The sequence below is a fragment of the Callospermophilus lateralis genome, chromosome 18 (genome assembly GCF_048772815.1).
Source record: "Callospermophilus lateralis isolate mCalLat2 chromosome 18, mCalLat2.hap1, whole genome shotgun sequence".
NCBI classification, from domain to species: domain Eukaryota; kingdom Metazoa; phylum Chordata; class Mammalia; order Rodentia; family Sciuridae; genus Callospermophilus; species Callospermophilus lateralis.
In genome coordinates, this window is record NC_135322.1 from 2,970,977 (window position 1) to 2,983,285 (window position 12,309).

Below are 12,309 nucleotides of genomic sequence, written 5' to 3' on the forward strand. Positions count from 1 at the left end.
ACCAGGGGTCTGGCATGTGGCTCTGGATGGGGTGATTGGCACTGGGAAGCCAAAGCCTGACAATGGGATTAACTAGCCCATCATTTAAGGGGAGTCCCTTCAAGGCCACCAAGGCCCCAAGGCATGTGGGGCCTCTCAGCCCTGGCTCTTCCCTCACTCCCCGTCCTCCAGGATCCTGGCCAGCACCTTCCCTCTCAGTCAGTGCAGACCCCGAGGCTGCTCCAGGTCACAGGACGCTGCGATGCCTGACTCCAAACAATGGCTCTGAGTGCCTCATCACCGCTCTGCTGAGAACAGGCACCCCAGACCCCGTACAAGTCAAGGAGGGGAGAGAAAACCAAACGGACTTCCCGCTCCGCGAGTCGAGCGAGGACAGGGGAAGCTACAGCTGTGTGTACTACCAGTGCGGCTGGCCACACCTGGGCTCCTCCCGCAGCAGCCGCCTGGAGATGCAGGCGACAGGTGAGGATTCAGGGTGATGACGCTGACTTTGGGCTCGCGTCCAGCGTTTTCTATGCTCCAGACTCTACAACAAGCAACCTACCTCCATTGGCGTGTTCAGTCGTCTCTTCCTGTGAGGGCGGTTTTTGCTTACAGAGATTAGGGGTGACCTCCTAGGTACACAAAGATAATTAGCCTCACAATGCTGTTCAAACATAAGTTTAAAATTAATTCCTATGAATGACCGGTACACTCTGAGGGACGAAGGGAAGGTGACCAGTGGAATGTGGGGCTCAGAGAACCCACTTCAGGGAAACTGTTTCAGGCAGGGGGCAGGAAGGTGAAGAGGAGGGATAATGAAGACAGTGGAGGGAAGGTACTCATGGGAGGTGGCTGCATAAGCACCTGAGATCTCAAGGAAGGGGCATAAGGGGTGATTTTTTTTTTGCATTTTTTCATCCATCCGTCCATCCATCCATCCATCTATCCTTCCTTTCCTCCAACTATCCTTCCATCCATCAGTCATCTTCACATCATCCATCCATCTAGCTATCCATCCACCCATCCATCCATCCATCCTTTCACCCATCATCCATCCATCCATCTATTTATTCACTCATCATCCATCCATCCCTCCACCATTTTGTCTACCAATCATTCGACATTCTTCTTCAAGTGACCAAAGTTGCTCCCAGTAGGAGAATCCCTGGGGAACCTCACAATGACCAGCGTGTGTACACGTAGCCACATGTCCACGTCTGTGGCTTAGCTTGGACTTGAAGACAACATTTGACTTTTGACTACCCCTTTGTAAGGCTCAAGATAATTGGTGCTCCAACCATGTGTTTCTCACCCTGAAATTAATTTCCTATTTTATCCCTAATAACTTTTTCTTGCAGTCTTATGAATTTTTTTATCCATACTTTAGACCTAAAGTTGTGGTGTTAGGTTGCCAGGTCCCAGCTGTTCGCTGGCAGATTGTCTATTTTCCCCTGATCCTCTCTTTCTCAGCTGCCTGTTATGCCAACAGACAGGCTATACTACCACTTTTCAGTGATTCAATCATTCAGACCTCCTTCTCCATTCAGAACGTTTGTTGCTTTGCAAACCACTTTTCTCGTTATTGCCCCTCACCTATTACAAAATGAGAACATGAATGCTTCTGTTACAGAAGAAAATAAATTAAAAGTATACAGCACAAAATGGCTGTTCATTTACCCTACAAACCTAGATGCTTTGATACGTAGTATCAGCAGTAACAGACAGATCAGTTCTCTTGGCCAATAGGAGCATACATCATTTTTGGGGGGGAGAAAAAAATAAACAACAACAAGATATGAAGCTTGTGTTTTTAAAAAAGTAATAGATAAACCAGGTATGGTGGTGCACACCTGTAATCCTAGCTACTCATACAGTAGATAATTACAGGTGTGGTGGTACAAGCCTGTAATCCCAGCTACTCAGGAGGCTGAGGCAGGAGGAGGCAAGTTCAAGGTCAGCCTGGGCAACTTAGAGAGACTCTGTCTCAAAATAAAAAAATAAAGGGACTGGGGAAGTGACTCAGTGGTAGAGTGCACCTGGGCTCAATGAAAAAAAAAGTTATAGATGGAGAATAAGTGATAACTAACTAACCAACTAACTAACCACAACTCCAGCAGCTTACAACAGCCGTTTATTCATGCCGTGGTGTTGGTGGGTCGGGAGGCCAGGCAGCACCTAGCTGGTTCTGTGCTCGGGGTTTCCCAGCCTGCGGCCCAGGCGTCAGGCAACGCTGGGCGCTCATCTGGAGGCCTGACTGTGGAAGAGGCTGCTTCTCCTCTCCATTGCTTCTCCAGAGCCCACAGGAGAGAGGCAGAGAGAGAGAGAGGGAGAGAAGGTGAGTCCCCTAGCAAAACAGTCTCGTGTGGACTAATGTCACCACTGGAGGGACATCCCATAACCTTTGCATATCTGTTGTTAGAAGCCAGCCACAGGTCCCTGCGCTCAAGGAGAGGGGACAGCACACAGGAGCTCGGGCTCATGAGGGACCTGGAGTCTGAGCCGCAGGCATGGAGGACAGGAGTGACCCGGCCATGCTGACCTCTGGGGAAGGGCATCCAGGAGGGAGAACAGTAGGAGCGAGTTCCCAGAAGTACCCATGCTCTGGGAATGGTCGGGAAGCAGAAAGGAAGATGGAGAGGGGAGAGCAGGGTGAAGGGTGGGGCCCGAGGGGCCTGGAGCAGGAGCATCTGACCCGCCCACAGACTCTGCTCTGAGGCACTGGAAGCCCAGCTTTAAGGACCTCTGGCTCTGGGACAGCAGAGGCTTGGAGGAGCCCAGGAGGGTGCTGGCAGCTGCATCTCAGGCAACGGGACACTCTGTTTTAACATATTTAGTTGTCAGTGCGATAATGATCATCACGGTCAGGTTACTGAGCACATCTGTCACTGCACTTGTCGTTAGTCCCCAGAGCTTGTTCATCAGAAACCTTGTGCCCCTCCCACACACGATTCACCTGAAATACACCAGACACAGAAAGACAGACGCTGTGTGGACGGAATCTAAACAAGGCAAGCTCCCACAAACGGAGGAGAGTGATGGTTTCCAGGGCTGGAGGTGGGGGACATTTCAACTTAGACGGGATGGTGCCCCTGGACGTGGGATGTGGACTCACCCTGACCTGTATTTCAAGATCCATATTGGTGCCAGGGATTGAACCAAGAGCGCCTAGCCACTGAGCCACATCCCCAGTCCTTTATATTTTTTTACCGAGGTAGGGTCTTGCTAAGTTGCTTGGGGCCTCGCTAAGTCACCAAGGCTGACTTTGAACTTGCAATCCTCCTCCTGCTGCAGCCCCTGAAGCTACTGGGATTCCAGCTGTGTGTTACTGCCCCAGGCTTCAGATATACATTTGAGATAGAACTTACTGGTTGTGGTGCTGGGCTGGATTCACTGTTGCAGAGATGTCAGAAAGTACGGGGTGGTCCTAGAGAGTTGGCTTTAGAATGTGGGGGCCCATGGTGGTCTCTGCTGAGGTGGGAAGATGGACAAGGAGAGAGATGGAAGGGATGGGATTAGTAATGCCATTCATAAATGTCACTTATTGAAGATGATTTCTAACTCCGGGAGGACTGTGGCATGGTGAGGACGGTCTCTCTTCTGCTTCCCAGAGAGGGCCGGCCCGAGCCCCTCTGCAGGACACGAGGACTTAATGCCTCAACGTTCCCATACAACTTGGTGATTCCTTTCCTTGCATTCTGTTTCCTAGATGAAACTGATGGACCTGGAGCTCCTTCCACAAAAACAGGTAAGAATGTTAGAAAGGAGGTGATTTCCCAACTAGGTCTGCTTCATGGGACGGGGATCCCCTTTGCTTCAGCGCACAAGAACTAAATGCCCACTTTCTCTGGGTTATTGGGCAAAGATCTCTGAGGCACTTACAGGTTCTGGAAATGCTGGTGGGTACACAGCACAAGGAGCACCGTCCGCCATGTCACATGGTGATCACTGTGGTGGATCTGGGGACTGTTTGGGGTCTGGGACCTGTGCGTTGCAGTGCTTTGGGAAAATGTGTGATTGAAGACATTTTAAAGCTCTGAAATTCTCAAAACCAGGAAACTATATTATGTTCTTTTTTTTCCCCCATGAGCAAGTGATTAAAAGTCTGTCCTTAGAGTTTCCCCCCCAAAATTCGGGCTGTTGGCAGCATGAGGCTGGAAGAGCTGGGCCAGACTTTAACCACTACGTGCTTAAGCAACCTTTCTTTCAGCAACCCAGGACCTTTCTGTAATCTGCCCAGTGGCGAAACTGAGAATGGCATTGCGAGAGTCTGTGCTGGTGACATTTATTTTGGGAAAGGTACCCCCCAGTGTGCTCTTGCCGGATGAGCATCAGTCTTGAATAGGGTTGGATTCCATGTTAACAGACTTGGAAATGACTGCTGCTCCAGCTTTATGGACGCAGTTGATGCCAGGAAGGTTTTCTCAAGGGACTCTGAAATCTGAGAGAGCAGAGGAGAGTGGAAGTATTGGAAGCAGGCAGGCGATCTCAGGAGACGTGAGACTAAGAGCAGCTTTGAGCTCTTGGATCATTCATTTCCCTTTTTGTTTTATTGACATATTTTTCCTTCTATTCACTCTCGTAAAGTGCGCCATTCAGTAACATTTCGTGACTTCACAAGGTGGTAGAACCATCACCACTACCTAATTCCAGAATATTCTCATCACCCCAAAATGAAATCCCCTATCCATTTAGCAGTCCCTCCCTCACCAGGCCCTGCCCATCCGTGATCTGCTTGTCTGCCTGTCTGTTTCTGAGCTCAGCCCTGGGGCTTGAACTCAGGGGTGCCGCTGACTTTCTGTTTCATTTTTTGGGAACTGCCAAGCCGTTTCCGTCGTAGCTGCGTGATTTCACGTTCCCACCAGAAACGGGCAGGTTCTGTTTAGCTCCACCTCCTCGTGAGCTCATGTTTTCTTCTTTGAAAAATCATAGGCATCCTAGGAGGTACAGATATGAATTCTTAAAACATCCTTTCTGAGTTCGGATTTTTCTGGGCACAGTTCTAAAAAGAATAAGGTACCCTTCTGCAGAGGAATGGCATCCCCACCCTGCATTGTCACCTCAAAGCCTCCAGAAACGGACCCTCACAGCAACTTCCAGGTGAAGAGCTTGACCACCTGAATCTGACCCGGGGCCGCTCCCCTGGGGCACCTGAGGCTCGACTCCTACCCGCTCAGGCCGTGCCACTGCTCCGTCGGATGCCAGTATTGTGGACACTTTGTTGCTTGTTTTGGCCATTTGGAAACAGTGATGTGGAACTTGACCAGGCTGTGTGGACACCGCAGTGGGAAGCCAGGTCAGTGGCTGTGGGGCCAGGTGGGGAGGGTGATTTTGCAATGATTCACTTCTCATTTCTTAGGAACTGCGGGTGAAAGAAGCCGTAGCCCAGGAAGTGGGGGGGACAGCCAGGAGGAGGTGAGGCAGCAGACTCTGTGCGTCCACGGACGGTCCCAAAGGTCCGGAACAGAGGTTCTCGCCGGCGTCACTGTCCCTGAGATGCGCGACTCAGTGCTGCTCTGGAGGGTTCCTGGGTGAGGGTCATGGAGAGACAGGCTCTTAGGGACACTGGTGGGAGGTGACACAGGGAAAGTGAGATTTTAGGGGACTCAGGACGAGGCCTGAGAGGGAAAGAGGCTAAGCAGGTGGCCATCACGCCCTAGATGGCATCTCTAGTTGTCTTCAGGGAGGTGCTGGAGTCGGGGCGGTCACAGCACAGGGGCAGGGAGCTGGGGTGTTGACACCCCCACAGCGATGGCCGTTGACCAAGGGAGCCACGGCTTTCTGGATTCTCCCAGGCAGTCGCCCAGCGAGGACACAGTCACCCGGCAAGGCCAGCTGGGGAAGGGACGGTCTGCAGTGTGCAGCAATGGTGGGCTGCAGGGGAGACCGTGGCATCTGTTATGGGGACGAGATGGGGGGACGCAGTCATATGACCTCGTCTTTATCCTGCATGTGGCCGCAGCTTCAGACCAAGTGCTTTAAGGTCCTGATTTCTCGTCACTGCAGAAATCCTGTTAGGCATGATCACCTGCCCACTGCCCTTCTTCTATTTAACCAAACAGTAACCTGCTCTGGGAAGGGAAGGGACACTTACAAAGTCTGCCGTCCCTGCACTACTTCCTGCTCATCAATTAAGAAGAGCCTCCCTGGGCTGAGTGTGGTGGCACACACCGTCATCCCCGCCACTGGGCGGGCTGAGGAAGGAGGGTCAGAAGTTCAAAGCCAGCCCGGAAAACACCACTGTCTCAAAATAAAAAGGGCTGGGGATGCAGCTCAGGGGTAGAGAGCCTGCATCACTTGCCCCAGCCTGGGCTCAGTCCCCAGCGTCTCTCCCTCATACACACACACACACACACACACACACACACACACACACACCAAGAGGATGCACGAAACATAAGGAGATCAGATAGCTCCGTGATTGGTAACAGGGGGTTGGCTGTCAGAGGTGATAGCTAGGTAATAGATACCAGACAGATGGCATAGACCGGAGGCAATTCAACGTGTGACATCTTCGATAAAAAGATTCTAGGAAAGTAGGTAGGTAGAAATATACTTAGAGATGGTGGAGAGGTAACTAGTGGATACCTGTATACCTACATAGAGGACAGATTAGACCTCAGGAGTAGATGGATTAGACAGATGATTCCACCTATAGACAGTGAGGTGACCAGGTGGGGACAAGTCTGGGACAGTGACCCTGGGTCAGCGCACAGGACAGGAAGTTGTGAAGGCCTCCAACCTGGTTCCACACATGGCCACAGATGGTCCTACACCCGGGAAACATTGCCAGGCCGGTGCTCACTAATGAAGATGGCGGCAGGCTGCCCCTGTGACTGTGCAGAGACTGTGGACTCCGTCTTCAGCTTCTCAGCCTCTGCGTCCCAATCCCACAGGCCTCCCATGTCTGCTTCCTAAACTCTCAGGGACAACAAGGGGCTGGGGCCGGGGTGGGGCCTGCTTTTGCAGAGCTCTGGGAGCATCCAGCATGGCGGAGCCGCGTGTGTGCCCTGCAGCAGGGAGTGGGCTGGATTCAGAGGGCGTACTGTCACTTCTGGAGACTCAGTGTCTTGTGTGTGGCATGGGGGGTCTCTCTTGAGCACGGTGCGCGCGGGCATGGGCGGGCTTCTCCACCGTGCGCTCACTCTGCTCCCGACAGGACCTCCTGAGTCCTCTCAGCCGCTCCGTTTTCACTCCTGGAATCACGTCTCCTTCAGGGTCCTGCGGCCTCCACCCTGAACACCCTTGGTGCCCAGGTCCCCCAGGCCCTGCCCATGCCAAGCCCCATGAGCCCAGGGAAGGGCGACTGAAGTGGGAGCTACGGCCATGTCTGTTGTCAGGGCTCCAGAGAGCAGGACCCAGTGTGCACGGAGACTTCTTTCCAGGAATCGTCTCATGGTTTGGGGAACTGGCCAGTCTGGAAGCCGCAGGCTGGAGATGGGGACGCTGATGCTGCAGCTTGAGCCAAAGACCCTCGGAGCCACCACCCCTTCCTGCTCGGGGACCTCCGTCTTTTCCTCCGAGGCCGTAACTGATGGGCCGGGGCCCACCCACATTTTGGTGGGTGATCTGTTCTGTGCAGTCCTGAAATGTCTTGGTTGAAATGTCGATCCCAGCCACAGAAGGCCTCATAGCAACGTCGGGACTGGCTTTTGGCAGAACAGCTGGGTGCCATGGTCCAGCCAAGTGGACATACAAAATCAACATCGCAATGTCCTCTGTGGCCTCACAGGATAAGACAAAGGGTGGCCAGGGGTTGGGACGACCCCCCTTGACACTCTCCGTCTAGAATCCAGTTTCCTACACACCCAGGCTTCTGGCTGTGCTCAATGGCACCAGGATTCTATATGAGACTCAGAAATACTGTGGTCACAAAGGATACCCCCTGGCCCTGGTGGGCTTGGCCTGGGCCTGCGGGTTCCAGAGTCCAAAGGGAGAGGAGGACCTAGGAAACTAGTCGGACCTCGCAGGCTTTCCTGTTTCATTGTGGTAACAAATGCATGACATAAAACTTAGTGCTTTTACTATCTTCTACCTTTCTTCTCCTAACTACAAACATTTACTCCACATTCTTGTTTTCTAGATGTACGATTTTTTTTTAATGGCCTAAATTTCATTTTATTCGGCTCTTAAAGGACCATTTAGTCTTTTGTTTTTCTTAAAATACAACCAAATTACAACTACATGGCACAACTAAAAGGGTGATCTATGATCTGCAAGTTGATTAATTTTTTAAAATATTATTCTTATTTATGTATGACAGCAGAATGCATTGCAATTCTTATTACACATATACAGCATTTACAGCACAATATTTTTTATATCTCTGGCTGTATACAGAGTATATTCATACCAATTCGTGTCTTCAGGTTTTCTGAGGAATCTCCAAACTTTCCAGAGTGGTTGCACCAGGTTGCAATCCCACCGGCAATGTATGGGCGTGCCTTTTCCCCCACATCCTCACCAACACTTATTGTTGCTTGTATTCTGGATAATTGCCATTCTGAGTGGAGGGAGCTGGAATCTCAGTGTAGTGTTAATTTGCATTTCTATAATTGCTGGTAATGTTGAACATTTTTTCATATATTTGTTGGTCATTCATATTTCTTCTTCTGTGAGGTGTCTGTTCACTTCCTTTGCCCATTTATTGATTAGGTTATTTGTGTGTGTGTGTGTGTGTGTGTGTGTGTGTGTGTGTGCGCACGTGCGCGCGCTAAGTTTTTTGAGTTCTTTATATATCCTGGAGATTAATGCTCTATGGGTGCAAGTGGCAAAGATTTTCTCCCATTCGGTAGGCTCTCTCTTCACATTCTTGATTGTTTCCTTTGTTGTGAAGAAGCTTTTTAGTTTGATGCTATCCTGTTTATTAATTTTTTTTAAATTTTACTTCTTGTGCTTTAAGAGTCTTATTGAGGAATTTGATTCCTAGGCCCACACGATGGAGAGCTGGTCCTGCTTTTTCTCCTAGTAGGCACAGGGTCTCTGATCTAACCCTAGGTCCTTGATCCACTTTGAGTTACTCCAGACTCTTAAATCATTCGGTAGGTGTCTTCTGAATTAAGGATTCTGATTTTAAGGATATCCATTTTGTCACCGTTTGTCACCTTCCTGTAGTCAGATTACACTCTTGTCATTCTCTGGGCTTGAATTCGGGCTCCAACCCCATGCAAGGGCTGGTGTCCTGGTTTTCCAAGGGCACTTTCTTTTTTCTGCAGGATTTAGAGAGCTGGGTCTCCCTGCTGTTTCTTTCTTTTTCTTTTTGACCTATCACTAATGTTGATTGTTTAACGCAGAATCAAGACTCACACACAACATCAGGGCTTTCCCTTTTCTTCCACTGGCCGTTGGGACGTGGCTCAGGGGTCCCCGCTGCATGGAGCTCCAGTCTTGGGCACCTGGTATTACCCGCCCCCTCACGCCCCATGCAGTGGCAAACCCAAAGCAATGGCGCCTAGCCGGCCACAGCCAGCCCCAGGGGTCTGCTTCCTGTCTGGTTTCTTGTCTGCAGTTTTCTTTTTCCCTCTCTCCAGAACCTTCTAACTTCATTGTCAACTCGCTGCATGTAAGAAAAGTCAGAAAATACTTGAACTTATGAGCTGCTCTCAGCCAGAAGAGTTAGTGCGTCTAGTCCATTGTGTTTCCAGAAATAATAGCAAGCTGCCTCCTCGTGTCAGGGGCTTGGGGAGGGGAGTGGGTTCAATGTGCCATTTTGAAGGCAGAAAAAAATAAAGTGATTCTTGACTCAGGTGCGAATTGAGACTTTTTGTTCATCAATGATTGTGTCTCGCATTGCAGTAAGTTGGCTAAATGTTCATCCCTTGTGGTTTAGATGGCCCCAAAAGCTCATGTGTGAGACAATGCAAGAGCATTCAGAGGTGAGATGATCAGATACCAGTGGATTAGTCCACTGATGCCGACTACCTGGGTGGTGACCATAGGCAGATGTGAGTGGCTGGAGGAGGTGGGTCCCTGGGGCAGTGCCTTTGGGGTTTATATTTTGTCCCTGCTGAATGGAGCTCAGAGACAGAACAATTGTCTATTAGGAGCAAGGCCCTGGTTCCATACCCGGCACCAAAAAAATCAATGAGGGAATGAATGCATTAAAAGTTCAAAATGGAGATAGTAAGTAGTCAATCTACTTATGTGCTCACCGTGGAGATGAGGAAGACGTACACACAGCAGCTAGTGCAGAGCTGGCTCTCCATCAATGACCAGAACGATCGATTGCAGAGGATGGAATTCCCTGCCGGCAAGGCATGTCCCAGGCCTTTGCATGCGTCCACGTCTCCTCCCTACCATTCAGCAAAGTGGCTGCCACAGCTCCCTCACTCTACAGGGAGAAGAGGCGGGAGGGTGGGGGGCGTCCCAGCTGGGGAGCCAGGCCGCCAGGCCCCTGGCTGCTTGTGTCCCAGCAGACTCTGCCCACCCTTCTCTCACCAGACCTCAGAAGCATCCTTGCCGTCACCTTCAGCTGCCTGGCCATGGTCCTCCTCCTCATCTGTGTCTTCCAGGTGGACAGGTGGACACGGCAAGGTGAGCTGGAGGCGGTTCTGCCAGGCTGGGGTGGGGACGATGAGAAGGCGTCCTCAGGAGGGGACCCCTCCCTCTGCTCTTTTCAGACTCGCCGGGTGGAGACTCCTCCAAGAGGTAGATGGACACAAGCCCCCGACAAGGCCTGTACCCCACCCCTTTCTTCAGAGACCCTATTTACACTTCAGGGATTGGCGTCCAGCCCACCCAAACCCCGCCCCAGCCCACTGTGTGCCTTTCCCCTGACCTCTCCAAAGCCCGTCTCTCTCCCCCCCAGAAGCAGCCATTCCAAATGTGACAAGCAGGAGACTTCAGGTGAGTGACACAGAGATGGGTGAAAATCATGGAGACAAAAACCGAATGCCTGAAAATTGATATTCTCTCTCTCTCTCTCTCTCTCTCACAGATTTCGCTCACCTGGGAAACTCACCTGTCCCCGTGAGTGCCCCCTTAGGAATTCCCAGAAGCTCACTCACTGCCAGTGTGGGTCACGTCTGCCCCCGGTGTACCCCACTCTCTGCTTTATGATGCCCCAACTCACCCAGGTGACAGGAGGCCAGCCGGCATTGTGTTCATCCGTGAGCCTGAGTCCAGAGCTGCTGGGTTCCGTCCAGGGTGCCCCTGTTCACCACCACGTGGTCTTAGAGTAACCACGGGGTCCCCGGGGTTGGGCTTCACTCCGGTCCCCATACCTGGTGGATACTGCACCCTCATTTTATAAGGCCTGGGGGACCCAGCAGGATCACAGGCGTCAGGTTTGCAGGGTCTCTGTCCCGGGGTCGGCATCCCAGCTCACAGAACCCACGGTTGGTCTGCTGTGCGTTTTTTTTTTTTCTCCTTTTCTGTTCTGATCTGGTCTATTTGCCATGTTCAGATTTTGGCATCAATTCACAGAGAGTTGGAGGTAGAATTATTGTAATGGTGCAATATTTCACAGCCAGTGGCTGCAGAGGAGCAGTTCCTCTCCTCGACCCTGGGCCTTTGTGGCAGTCCCTGTGAGCATGGGCAGGACACCCCACCTCCTCCAGCACAGCTCAGAGTGGGCCGTCCAGTTGAACCGGCACCAGGTCTGTTCTTCTGCTCTGCCTAATGCAACCAGCACCAGTGCATGTGGCCCCTGAGCATGCGAAATGCAGCCAGTGGCACCGAGGTCCTGAATTTCAAGGCAACTTAGATCAATGTGGATTTAATTAGCCCTCTGTGGCTAGGGACTGCCACATTGGACCACCCAGCTCTACAGACCCTCTGTATCCATCTCCAGGAAGTGACCCATGTTGAGCTGAACGCCGACATACCCTCCGAGGTGGCTTCTGTCCCCACTGAGGTGCCCCCAGGATCTCAAGAAGGTGCAGAGCTGGAAGTGTAGAAGAGGGGGACGCGCTGGGGGAGGGATTAGGAGCACTGTGGTGATTGGGAATGCGGAAATCCACTTGTCCCTGCGGCCCTTGCTCGTCGCCACATCAATAAAAGAAGTTTCTCATCTCAGAAGGATCTGGCTTCTTCATGGATTATCAAGACCAACAATGGACCCCACTATCTCTGCACACAGTTCTCCCTTGAGCAATTCAAGGAAATAACCAAAAACCACTGACCCACTGTCAGCAAATAATTAGTGAGCCTCTCCAGGAGAAACGGGGAGAAGAAAACGGTCAAAGGGATTCAGCTCAGTTCCGTGGCCTGTTTTACCCAAAGAGCGGAAGATAGAGAGTTCAGCTATGCATATTACAGACAATTACGCAAAGGTAGAATGGATGGGCATGTCACAGATCTAAGGGCTCAGTCATAACTGAATGGTCTTAC

General features: G+C 51.3%; 1 long non-coding RNA gene across 1 annotated transcript; it reads left to right on the forward strand.

Moving 5' to 3' along the window:
- The first annotated feature begins 407 nt into the window (after positions 1-407).
- On the forward strand, positions 408-11,855 carry LOC143384007 (uncharacterized). Its single transcript, XR_013089235.2, has 6 exons — positions 408-462; positions 3,689-3,727; positions 10,491-10,626; positions 10,787-10,824; positions 10,916-10,947; positions 11,771-11,855. It is a non-coding gene; the product is annotated as an uncharacterized LOC143384007 (long non-coding RNA).
- Positions 11,856-12,309: the final 454 nt, after the last annotated feature.